Genomic DNA, 12,673 nt, shown 5'->3' with positions numbered 1-12,673 from the left:
CTGCAAGAATTACAATGTCACCAGCAAACCTCGAAGTTTTTATTTCTTCTCCCTGAACTTTGATTCCTACTGCAATTTTTTCTTTTGTTTCATCTACTGCTTGCTCAGTGTACACATTGAATAACATGTGTGATATGCTGCAACCCTGTCTCGCACCCCTCTTCCCTTTTCACACTCCTTCACTCACATAACTGCCATCTGGTTTCTGTACAAGTGGTAAGTAGCATTTTGCTCACTATTTTATCTCTTCTAACCTCAGAATTTCAAAGAGAGTATTCCAGTCACCATAGTCAAAGGCTTTCTCTAAGTCTGCAAATGCTATAAACATAGGTTTCCCTTTGCTTAACATGTCTTCTAAGATAAGTTGTAGGTTAAGTATTGCCTCACATGTTCGTACATTTCTCTAGAATCAAAACTGATATTCACTGAGGTCAGCTCCTACCAGTTTTTTCAATTAGTCTGTAAAGAATTCTTGTGAGTATTTTCCAACCATGAGTTGTTTAAATGATATTTTGGTAATATTCACATGTCAGCACCTGGAATTTCAATTATTACATTCTTCTTGAAGTACTGCATGCCAGATGGAAGAGGTTTTTTTATAACTGACTCTCCCAAGGCTATCGGTAGTTTTGATGGAATGTCGTCTCCTCTTGGGGCCTTATTTCAGCTTAGGTCTTTCAGTTCCGCATACAACTGTTCTCACAGTATCATATCTCCACTGTAATCTTCATCTACGCCCTCTTCCATTCCTACAATATTGCCTTCAAGCTCATCTCCCCTGTACAGAGCCTCTATATACTTGTTTCACCTTTCAGCTTTCCCTTCTTTGGTTAGGACTGGTTTTCCATCTGAGCTTTTGATATTCATGCAGCTGCTTCTTTTTTCTTCAAAGATCTATTCAATTTCTTGTAGGTGGTATCTATCTTTCTTCTAGTGAAATACACCTCTAAATCCTACGTTTGTCCTCAAGTCATTCCTGCTTAATAATTTTGCAATTCCTGTCTATGTAATTTTTTAGACATTTGTATTTCCTCTCACATGCTTTGTTTGCTGCATTTTTATGTATACTCCTTTCATCAATTAAATTCAGTATCTCCCATGTCATCCAAGAATTTCTACTAGTTGCTGCATTTTTATCTATTTGATCCTCTGCTGCCTTCTCCGTTTCATCTCTCAAAGCTACCCATTCACCTTCTACTGTATTCCTTTCCTCTGTTTAGGTACATAAGAAAGTTAATATCAAAGTGAATAGAATTTTTCATCACAGATTTAAGTGAAGCCAAGGCCCTACGCAAAAGGTAACCAAAGACAAAATCTACATCTACATGCTACAGCCTACTGAGAAGTGAATAACAGTTGAGGTGGTGTAAGAAGATCCCTGACAGTTCACAGCACTGTTTCCAGCTTCCAACTACGAAATGCTATTGGCTGCAGGTGAACCAGTAGCCACCTGCAAAGCTGTAACAACATTGAGACATTTACAAAATTGCGGTATGTTGTCGGTTGCGGTAGGTCTACGTAGCTGCCACATCCAGCCCACTGGAACTGTCAGCGTTCAACTTACGCCAATTCAGCTATAGGAGGGACACGTGCTAGGGAAGTCTGTGTAGTTGTGCAAAGTCACTGTGCCAGCATGGCGTAGTGGTTAGCACATCTGCCTAGCGAGCAGGAGACTCGGGTTCGAATACCGGTCTCGGTACAATTTTCAACTGTCACTTCAGTCTGCTTATATACACCTTACACTCAGGGATCGAATCGTACAGATGCACCGTCAATGCGTAAAACTTCTAGAGTTATTTTCTCGAACTGCATAAATAGTAACCCTTACTACTAGCATTTTATGCAGTCTAAAGGACTACTGGAAGTGTAGGAAGTTTCAAGTAAATCCATGATCCCCACACTGTGGTCTTCCCTTACAAGCATGTTTTCACTGGACAGTTTGCATCTATCTAGAAGCGTTTGCCAGTACAGTTCTCTCAGCATTTCCACAATGCTCTCGTATGGATCAAACAAACGTGTGACTGTTCATGCTGTCCTCCTTCATAAACATTCAATATCCCTTGTTAATGCTTTGTGATATGGGCTGTACACATCTGAGCAATATTCTGGGGTGGGTTACAAGAAGGTTTTGTAAGCAATCTCGCTTCCAGACTGACAGTGTTTCCCTAGTATTCTACCAATGAGCTCCAGTCTGCCATCTGCTTTATCCATGGCTGGGCCTATGCGACTGTTCCATTTCATATTTCTAGAAATCATTACACCCAGCTGAGTTGACTGATCACAATCATTTCCGTTGTAGTCACAGGATGTTACATTTCTGAACTTTTTTAAGTGCACAATTTTATGTTTCTGAGCATTTAATGCTAGTTGCCAAACTTTGCACCATTTTGATATCTTGTCAAGATCTGACTGAATATTTGTGCAGCTTTCTTCAGACAGAACTTCATTACAGATAACTGTATTCAATTTAAGTGTACAGGTGGTACCGAGTCAAATGCTTTTCGAAAGTCGAGAACTACTGAATCCGCCTGATAACCTTGATCTATGGCTTTCAGGATGTGTGAAATCAGAAGACTAAACTTAAGACGATGAATGTTTGAAGTGCTCAATTAATTTAAATAAAAGTCTATCCACAAATATTTTAATTGGAAGGTAGGTAAACATGAGTGAATAGAACAAACTATCCCTTTTTGATTACACAATTGACAAAAGATGTCCAAAAAAATGTAACAATCAAAAAGTTTGAATATCAATTTATTAATTAATTGGTGACCATTTGTTCTTGACTTGCTTCTCCATGGTATTTCTGGTTTAGTAAATATACTGTAATGGTCCTTATGTACTGGTTTTCAGTTTTGTACTGTTAGCAGCGACCGTGCGTGCTAATGTGATGATGAGTGCATGAGAGCAAGTCTGATCTTATGTAACTCTTTAGCACATCTCTATTTTATATGTTTTAACCCTACTCGTCTCATGTGGTGATTGTAAGGGCACCAATGACCATGATGCTGAGCACTCTAAACAAACATACAGCAACAACAAAGTGGATGCCAGATTGGAATTTACTGCAAGAATTCTTAAAAATCATAATTCATCTGCAAAGATGAGGTTACAGAACTTTTATTTGTGTGATTCTTGAATACTGCCCATCAGTTTGGGATCCTACATAGATAATATCAAAGGAAAAGTAGAGAATTTTCAAAGCAGGGCAGCATGCTTTGTCAGAGGTTCATTTATTAGACAGTGAAGTATTACACTGATGCTCTTCAAACCCCAGTGGCAGATGCCAGAAAGGTTTGCTGTTAAAATTCTGAGATTGAAAATTTCAAGATAAACCTTCCAGAACAACAACCAAGAAAATTGGAGCTCAACAGTTGTCCTGCCCATGAACGGTCTGCGAATGGAGCAGGGAATGGTGGAATTAAGAGTGGTACCAGAGATACCGTTCACTACACACCACAAGGTGACTTTCAGACTATGGTTGTACGTTGTCATTTTCTCTTTCAGTTTCATCTCATTACTTTCTGAACAGAGGTTTGTACGCCTCAAATTACAATATATTTTACGAACGGTTATCTACTCACATTATATCCATTGCAGAAATGCCATTTTGCTGCTGTATTTGCAACCGGCTGATTCAATTAGCAGTGACCACAGGGCAGCTTCCTGTCTGGCTTCTTCCAGTATCAGAGTCAAAACTGATTTTCATTTTCTCTATTATGTCCAAGGGAACCTGCAGATATATTGCCTGAAATAGAAAAATTCATCATGGGAAACAAATCATGGTATATCTCACATCATGTGCACATCCTATCTGCACACTGCTTTTAGGAGATCAACTGCCACTTGTTCCACATTGTTCACAGTGATACAGACTTACTAATTTACAAAGTTATTTATTTGCACATGCTACCACCTTATGCATGTGTATGTATACTAACCACCCTTTTCATTTGTTTTAGAGCCAACAGTAACAACATATTTTCAGTTGTGAGTGGTTTGTACCATACATTGTCTATCTTCAGGAACAATAGAGAAAATAGTGAAAATGTCTACCTTAAAACACCACTTTTTAGAAATTTTTTGTTAATTCCATTAACAGGTAATGTAATGATTTCTTTTCTCTTTTTGTAACTGTAATTTCTGAAGATTAACATATATGTCTGAAACCAGCCACAATTAAAAGGGTTTTACCACAATTTTATCTAAAATTATTTTCTTATCCCACAATGACATGGTGACATTACTATTCAACCATGAATCATGTCAAATGGATTAAATGAATAATAAATATATGTGCTGAGTAATAATACAGTAATGACTGGGGAGAAAGCACAGAGTTGCATGTACACTGTCTGCAAAATGTTTACTAACAAACATTGATCAAATTAAGAAAGGAAAAAGAAATCACATATTTGGGAAAAATAATTAAAGAATTGGTTTCAAAAATTTTTCTAGAGAGGAATGCTCCACAAGACAATATGGTGAGGAATGCTTATTTAATAAGATTAAGTAAAGCATGACAATACACTGTTGAAACCACAGCGGCTATATTCCAGTTACTGCCTGATACTGAATTACAAGTTCGATAAATCTAGAAACAGTGGAGAGAAGAATTGTAAGGAAAATACTGGATTCACTACACAAAACTGGCCCCTGGAAATGAAGACACGATGTTGGAATGTACATTACGTGATCAAAAGTATCCGGACACCTGGCTGAAAATGACTTACAAGTTGCTGGTGCCCTCCGTCAGTAATACTGGAATTCAATATGGCGTTGGCCCATCCTTAAGACTTCACTGAGGAGAGGTATCGATGTCGGTTGGTGATGCCTGGCACGAACTCGGCATTCCAAAACATCCCAAAGGTGTTCTAGATTCAGGTCAGGACTCTGTGCAGGCCAGTCCACTACAGGGGTGTTATCACCATGCAACCACTTCACCACAGGCCATGCATTATGAACAGGTGCTCGATCGTGTTGAAAGAGGCATTCACAATCCCCAAATTGCACTTCAATAGTTGGAAGCAAGGTGCTTATAACATCAAGCCTGTGCTCTGATAGTGCCACACAAAACAACAAGGGGTGCAAGTGCCCTTCAATGAAAAACACAACCACACCATAAAACCACCGCCTCTGAATTTTACTGTTGACGCTACACAGGCTGGCAGATGACATTCACCGGCCATTCACAATCCCACACCCTGCCACCAGATCACCACATTGTGTACTGTGATTCGTCACTTCACACAATGTTTTTCCACTGTTCAATTGTCCAGTGTTTACACTTCTTACACCAAGCAAGGCATCGTTTGGCATTTACCAGCATGATGTGTGGCTTATGAGCAGCCGCACGACCATGAAATCCAAGTTTTCTCACCTCCCGCCTAATTGTCATAGTACTTGCACTGGATCCTGATGCAGTTTGGAATTTCTGTGTGACGGTCTGGATTGATGTCTGCCTATTAGACATTACGAGCCTCTTCAACTGTTGGCCGTCTCTGTCAGTCAACAGACGAGGTCGAGTTGTACGCTTTTGTGCTGCATGTGTCCCTTCACATTTCCACTTCACTATCACATTGGAAACAGTGGACCTAGGGATGTTTAGGAGTGTGGAAATCTCGTGTACAGACGCATGACACAAGTGACACCCAATCACCTGACCACGTTCAAAGTCTGTGAGTTCCGCAGAGTGTCCCATTCTGCTCTCTCACAATGTCTAATGACCGCTGAAGTCACTGATATGCTTTTGATCACATAGTGTATCAGGAAGTAAAATATGAAAGAGGAGTGTCATATCTGGCCATTTACATGGAATTTATGACAACACATTAACCAAACAGGTACTCAAGTATCTTTGACAAAAGAAGTTGTCTACAAGCTGGATTCAAAGGGTCAATAAAGATTCATAGAAAAAACAAAAGATGATAATGAACAATTGACAGAGGCATGTTTAGAATAAAACTGTTAGTGATGGAAGAATTCTTACATCTAAATCCATACTCCGCAAGCCACATCATAGTATGTAGTGGAGAGTCCTTTGTGTTCCATTGAAACTTAACCCTTTTCTTTTAGCGAGATGTACATAGAAGGATGTGATATATTGGTTGACTCTCATAGGAAAACATACAAATTCAAATGGCTCTAAGCACTAAGGGACTTAACATCTGAGGTCATCAGTCCCATAGACTTGGAACTACTTAAACCTAACTAACCTAAGGACGTCACACACATCCATGCCTGAGGCAGGATTTGAACCTGCAACCGTAGCAGCAGCACGGTTCCGGACTGGAGCGCCTAGAAACTCTCTGCCACAGCGGCCGGCGTAAAACACACCTTCGGAGTTTTAGCAGTAAACTACAGTGCGAAGCACAACACCTCTCTTTTAGTGTCTACTATTGGAGTTAGATGAGTATCTCTCTGACACTAGTGTACTTATTAAATGAACCTGGGAGAAAAATACTATTCTTCTTTGGATCTTTTGTATTTCCTCTACCAATCCTATCTGGTACAGATCTCAGGCTGGTGAGCAATACTCAAGTGTTGAAATACTGGTCCAACAAGGGTTTAGTACGCTGCCTCCTTACCTGCCCAATGGGGTGAACTTGCAACACATAGCAGATGCACTTTGTCATAGGGAGAGTAATGGTACCCACTGAAAGAGGTGTGTATTTTGCAGTAAAATACTATAATAAAATCCGAAGGGAGGCTTGCCTACGTAATCAGGTACAAGAGCAAACAGTAAAGTTTACCTGCACAAAGTAATGCTTACTACGAAGGCTTTGTGATGCCTGAGTAATTGTGGAACAATAGTGGCTCCAAGAACATCAATCGTGTGTGTTTTATACTGGCAAAAATGTAGCTCCATTTTTCTAAAGTGATATCTGTTGTCTCTGGCTGACTGATATATTGGAAATTCACATGGGAGAACCTAGCATAGCAGCAGGAGGTGGCTTGCGAACAGAGTAGCTAATTGGAGCTGCAGAGACAACCAGTTAAGAGAATAAGAAGTCAAAAAGTGTTTTGACAGCACTGGGGAGTGCGGGCAGATGTAGTTAGTCCGATGAGCAGCAGTAGTGTGGGTGACAAGTGCGGACCATGAAGAGAGTGAGTTCAAAAACAGCATTGAGGAAGACATTGCAAGCGCTACTTGGAATGGCAGATAGCGGACAGATACAATCTTTGCATCAAAAGGTAAAGTGCGGAAGGGTACTGTAGTTAATTTACAGAGCGGAGGAAGTGATACTTTTTGTTAGAAGATGGAAGGGGGCAAGATTTTCTGTTATGGTAACTCCATCTGCCTGGAGAGACTTGGCAGTTTATTTAATTTTTTTTATTTTATCTGTCATTAGAGAGAGAGAGAGAGAGAGAGAGAGAGAGAGAGAGAGAGAGAGAGATTGACTTTAAGTTGTCATAATATATTTATTGTTTATTATTTATGTTGCCCCATGTATGCTAGCCTCTAGGTGAATTTCATAGCATCTCTTTGGATTGCGACTATACAAGTAATTATTGATTGTAGAAACTTGTGTAACACTATGATTACTGTCTGTTCTGAAGCCAATCCATACTGTTTGTGTAAACATCATCAAGGAGGAGGACCTTCAGAGGTTTCAAATTAGTGAAATTATACATTAGTAGACAGAAGCAACCAGTGCTAACTACTTCTGTGAAGTAATTCTGACAACAGACTATGACTAGCACAGATCCACTAAAACTATAAAAAATTATGATAATTACCTCTAGATTACTTTGAAAAAGCACTGCTGCTCCTCCCTTAATAATCTTTATTTGTTCATAGTAACTTGATAGTTTTGGAAATTGTCATTTTTTAGTATTTTTACAAATCACGCCATGTACATGAATATACTGTATACAATAGCACTTTTTATACTGTTATATAAACATTTACCACCATTTATGTACTGCAGTATACTAAAGTACAATTGTCAATAATGGAGCACAGAAATCTTTGAATAAGTATAAACATCTTTCAATTAACAACTGTTTCGGTTTGCCTTAAAGACATTTATCTGGAGTAGCTTTACATTAATTGGCTACTTATTATAAACTGTCTTCCAGCTTCATGTGGACCATAATCAGTGTTCTTTTATTATTCACTAAATCACAGCAGGAGAACACACACATATGAACATTAAGAAAATCTGCAAGCTTTCAGAGTCAGTGCCTCCTTTTCCTGGCAGGAGGGGACGAAGAGGGGTGAAGGAAAAGGAATCTCTAAATACAGTTTCTAAATACTTCTCCCAATTAAATTTCACATGACCAGTTACCTCGTAGTTGATCTCATCCTCAACAAAGGTCAGTCACACTTCTGTTCACATTATGCCCACTAACATTTTGACAGGTCCCATCCTTTCTATGTCAAATGTTCCCTCCCATGCATCTGAGGCACCGTATTTGTTCAGACTCAGACACTTTACACCAATACACCTCCATTCTCTCCTCAGCCTCCAGTGGACATAATTACACCACCAGCCTAGTTCAAAAGCAGATTTCCCAGACCATCACATTTTCCCAGACCATCACATCCACTGCTGGTACCTGCTGCTGATCCCTCCGATAAACAAGTTAGTCCACGGTCTTGAATGTATTAATCAGCTACTTCGACAAGTCTACGACCTCCGAGAATTGTGCCCTGAAATGAGGTTCATTCTTTCCGAGACTTTGCCCACCACACCTATAATAACTTTTCGTCACCTTACCAATCTCCTTGTCAGACCATATGCTCCTTCTGCACCCCTCTCCTTACCCTACGTCTCCCACCCCTGTGACCCCGCCCCCACTTGCCTATGCATCCTCATACCACCACCTGTATACCAGCCCTGTAACTGTCAAAACATATACTATCAAAGGGAGACACACATGTGAAACGACACACATCATGTACCAACAGTTAAGAAAACACTGTTCGGTCTTTTACATTAGCTTGACTACAGGAAGTTATCAGTTAGGATGAATGGGTATAGGCAGAGGGTGTATACAGACCATGTCCTACCACATGACAGTTGTGATCTCGGTGTCAGTTTCACCATGAGCCATTTGGATTTTTCCGCCAGCCAGTTTCTAAGAATTCTGCAGGTGGAAACTGGCGCTACATGTCCTTGACTCTCACCACCCACCTGCCTTTATGTTACATTAATTTCTTCAGTCCCAGCATTTATTCACAGTAACTGTTCCTTTCTTCACTCCCTTTGAGTTTTCTACACCTTTTGTTTCTGATCTGTCTATTTCTCACAGTCCCTCTCTGACTTCTTTCACGTACACTGCATTCATTTAGCTTTTCACTCTTATTAACTCTTGTACGATGTTTAGGTAGTATTCTATGTCTTGCATGTTACCTTCACTTCCATTTTTAAGCTCTCAGGTTTTCAAATCATGTCCAATGCAGTCCCCAACAATCAGTCTACCCTTCTCATCTTGTCCAGTAAGTTACCCCCTGACCTGGGGTCCTGGGTGACTTTTCCAAACTCCACCATTTTTCCTAAACCTCGGCAGTCCTTTTTCTTCACCTCTCTACATCTACATCTACATACATACTCCGCAATCCACCATACGGTGCGTGGCGGAAGGTACCTCGTACCACAACTGGCATCTTCTCTCCCTGTTTATGCCTCTGTATGAGCCCTAATCTTTCTTATTTTTGTGGTCTTTCCACGAAATATAAGTTGGCAGCAGTAAAATTGTACTGCAGTCAGCCTCAAATGCTGGTTCTCTAAATTTCCTCAGTAACGATTCACAAAAAGAGCGCCCCCTTTCCTCCACAAACTCCCACCAGAGTTCCTGAAGCATTTCCGTAGGACTCGCGTGATGATCAAACATACCAGTAACAAATCTAGCAGCCCGCCTCTGAATTGCTTCTATGCCCTCCCTCAATCTGACCTGATAGGGATCCTAAATGCTCGAGCAGTACTCAAGAATAGGTTGTATTAGTGTTTTATAAGCAGTCTCCTTTACTGATGAACCACATCTTCCCAAAATTCTACCAATGAACCGAAGACGACTATCCGCCTTCCCCACAACTGCCAATACACTTTTATCCCACTTCATATCGCTCTGCAATGTTGCGCCCAAATATTTAATTGACGTGACTGTGTCAAGCGCTACACTACTAATGAAGTATTCAAACATTACGGGATTCTTTTTCCTATTCATCTGCATTAATTTACATTTATCTATATTTAGAGTTAGCTGCCATTCTTTGCACCAATCACATATCGTGTCCAAGTCATCTTGTATCCTCCTACAGTCACTCAATGACGACACCTTCCCGTACAACACAGCATCATCAGCAAACAGCCGCACATTGCTATCCACCCTATCCAAAAGATCATTTATGTAGATAGAAAACAACAACGGACCAACCACACTTCCCTGGGCCACTCCAGATGATACTCTCACCTCCGATGAACACTCACCATTGAGGACAACGTACTGGGTTCTATTACTTAAGAAGTCTTCGAGCCACTCACATATTTGGGAACCAATCCCGTATGCCCGTACCTTAGTTAGGAGTCTGCAGTGGGGCACTGGGTCAAACACTTTCCGGAAGTCAAGGAATATGGCATCCGTCTGATACCCTTCATCCACAGTTCACAAGATATCATTTGAAAAAAGGGCGAGTTGCATTTTGCAGGAGCGATGCTTTCTAAAGCTGTGCTGATGCATGGACAGCAACTTCTCTGTCTCAAGGAAATTCGTTATATTCGAACTGAGAATATGTTCGAGAATCCTGAAACAAACTGATGTTAAGGATATTGGTCTGTAATTTTGAGGATCCATCCTTCTACCCTTCTTATATACAGGCGTCCCCTGCGCTTTTTTCCAGTCACTCGGGACTTTACATTGGGCAAGAGATTCGTGATAAATGCAAGCTAAGTAAGGAGCCAATGCAGTAGAGTACTCTCTGTAAAACCAAATTCGAATCCCATCAGGACCTGGCAATTTATTTATTTTCAACCCATTCAGGTGCTTCACAACCCCAGGGATGTCTATCACTATGTCCTCCATATGGGAATCTGTAAAAGACTCAAACGGTGGTATGTTTGTAGGATCCTCCTATGTGAAAGATTTCTCAAATGCTAAATTTAAAATTTCAGCTTTCGTTTTGCTGTCTTCCATTGCCAGGCCAGACTGATCAGTGAGTGACTGGATGGAAGCCTTTGACCCGCTTACCGATTTTACGTAAGACCAGAATTCCCTTGGGTTTTCAGCAAGATATTTTGCTAAGGTACGACGGTGGTAGTGGTTGTATGCTTCGTGCATCACTTTTTTTACAGCAGCACAAACCTCTACTAACTTTTGCCTGTCCTCATTCTCCCGATCTTTCTTGTAACGCGAGTGCAACAGTCTTTGCTTCCTGAGCATTCTCCGAATTGCACTGTTAAACCACGGTGGGTCTTTTCCATCCGTAACCCACTTTTTTGGCACATACTTCTCCAATGCGTGATTTACAATGTGTTTAAAACTTGCTCATAATTCTTCCACGTCCATCGTACCAGAAGTAAATGAAGTCGATTCATTTACTAAGTGGGATGCTAACAACTGCTTATCTGCTCTTTCTAGTAAGAATACTCTCCTAGCCTTCTTGACTGTTTTTCAACTTTCGTAACCATAGTCATAATGACAACATCATGATCACTAATCCCTGTCTCAACATTGACACCGTCGATGAGGTCTGGTCTGTTCGTGGCTACCAGATCTAAAATATTTCCATTACGTGTTGGCTGCCGATTTAGCTGCTCAAGGCAGTTTTCGGATAATGTGTTCAAAAGTAATTCACACAACGGCTTGTCTGTACCACCTGTAATGAATCCATAGACATCCCAGTCTATACTAGGTACGTTGAAGTCGCCTCCGACTGATATAGCACGATCCGGGTACTTCTGCGATACAAAGTGTAGACTCCCTTTGAATGATTCTAGAACTGTCATGGTGGAACCTGGTGGCCTTGCCCTTCAACCGTTCTGCCAAAAGAAGGAGTGCCTGGCTTCAGTAGCTTGCAAATTGTAATACCTTTTATATGTACATTCTCCTGTCGCCAATTGACACACACACACACACACCAACACACACACACACACACACACACACACACACACACAAGACAGTTATAATTGGTTTCGGAGCCAGTGGCTCCTCCTTCAGGCAGGAGGAAGGAGGATGAAGGAGAAAAGACTGGAGGTGGTCTAGGAAAAGGGGAAGATTTTGGGAAAGTCACCCAGAACTGTGATTCAGGGGAGACTTACCATACGGGACGAGAAGGGATACGTTAGTAATAATAGTATGTTAGTAATAATGTCAACTGCTCTCTCTTGAATTCTGAAAATCCTCTTCCCTTCTCATCCTGTACTGTATGTCTCCCCTGACCCATGCTTCTGGGTGACTTTTCCAAAATCTACCCCTTTTCCTAGACCTCTCCAATCATTTTCCCTCACCCTTCTTCCTTCCCCTTCAACTCTTCTGCCTGAAGAAGGAGCCACTGGCTCCGAACTGTCTTACGTGTGTGTTACCTGAGACTAAAGTCGTATGTGTGTGTGTGTGTGTGTGTTGTTGTTGTTTTTGTTGACAAAGGGCACTGGCCGAAAGCTTTAAGTGTGAAAATCTTTTTGTTGTGCCTATCTGCGACTCAGCATCTCTGCTATTTGGTAAGTAG

General features: G+C 40.8%; 1 protein-coding gene across 1 annotated transcript in view; it reads right to left on the bottom strand.

The window, feature by feature from the left end:
* Nucleotides 1-12,673, bottom strand: part of LOC126427233 (uncharacterized) — an 85,841-nt gene that overhangs the window by 70,353 nt on the left and 2,815 nt on the right. The window contains exon 2 of the mRNA XM_050089470.1: nt 3,585-3,748. The gene's annotated coding sequence lies outside the window, so the exon portion shown is untranslated. The remainder of the gene's footprint in view (nt 1-3,584; nt 3,749-12,673) is intronic.

Source organism: Schistocerca serialis, chromosome 11, assembly GCF_023864345.2.
Source record: "Schistocerca serialis cubense isolate TAMUIC-IGC-003099 chromosome 11, iqSchSeri2.2, whole genome shotgun sequence".
Taxonomy (NCBI): Eukaryota; Metazoa; Arthropoda; class Insecta; order Orthoptera; family Acrididae; genus Schistocerca; species Schistocerca serialis.
Note: the sequence above shows the minus strand (reverse complement) of the source record. Positions and strands in the feature narration are given on the sequence as shown.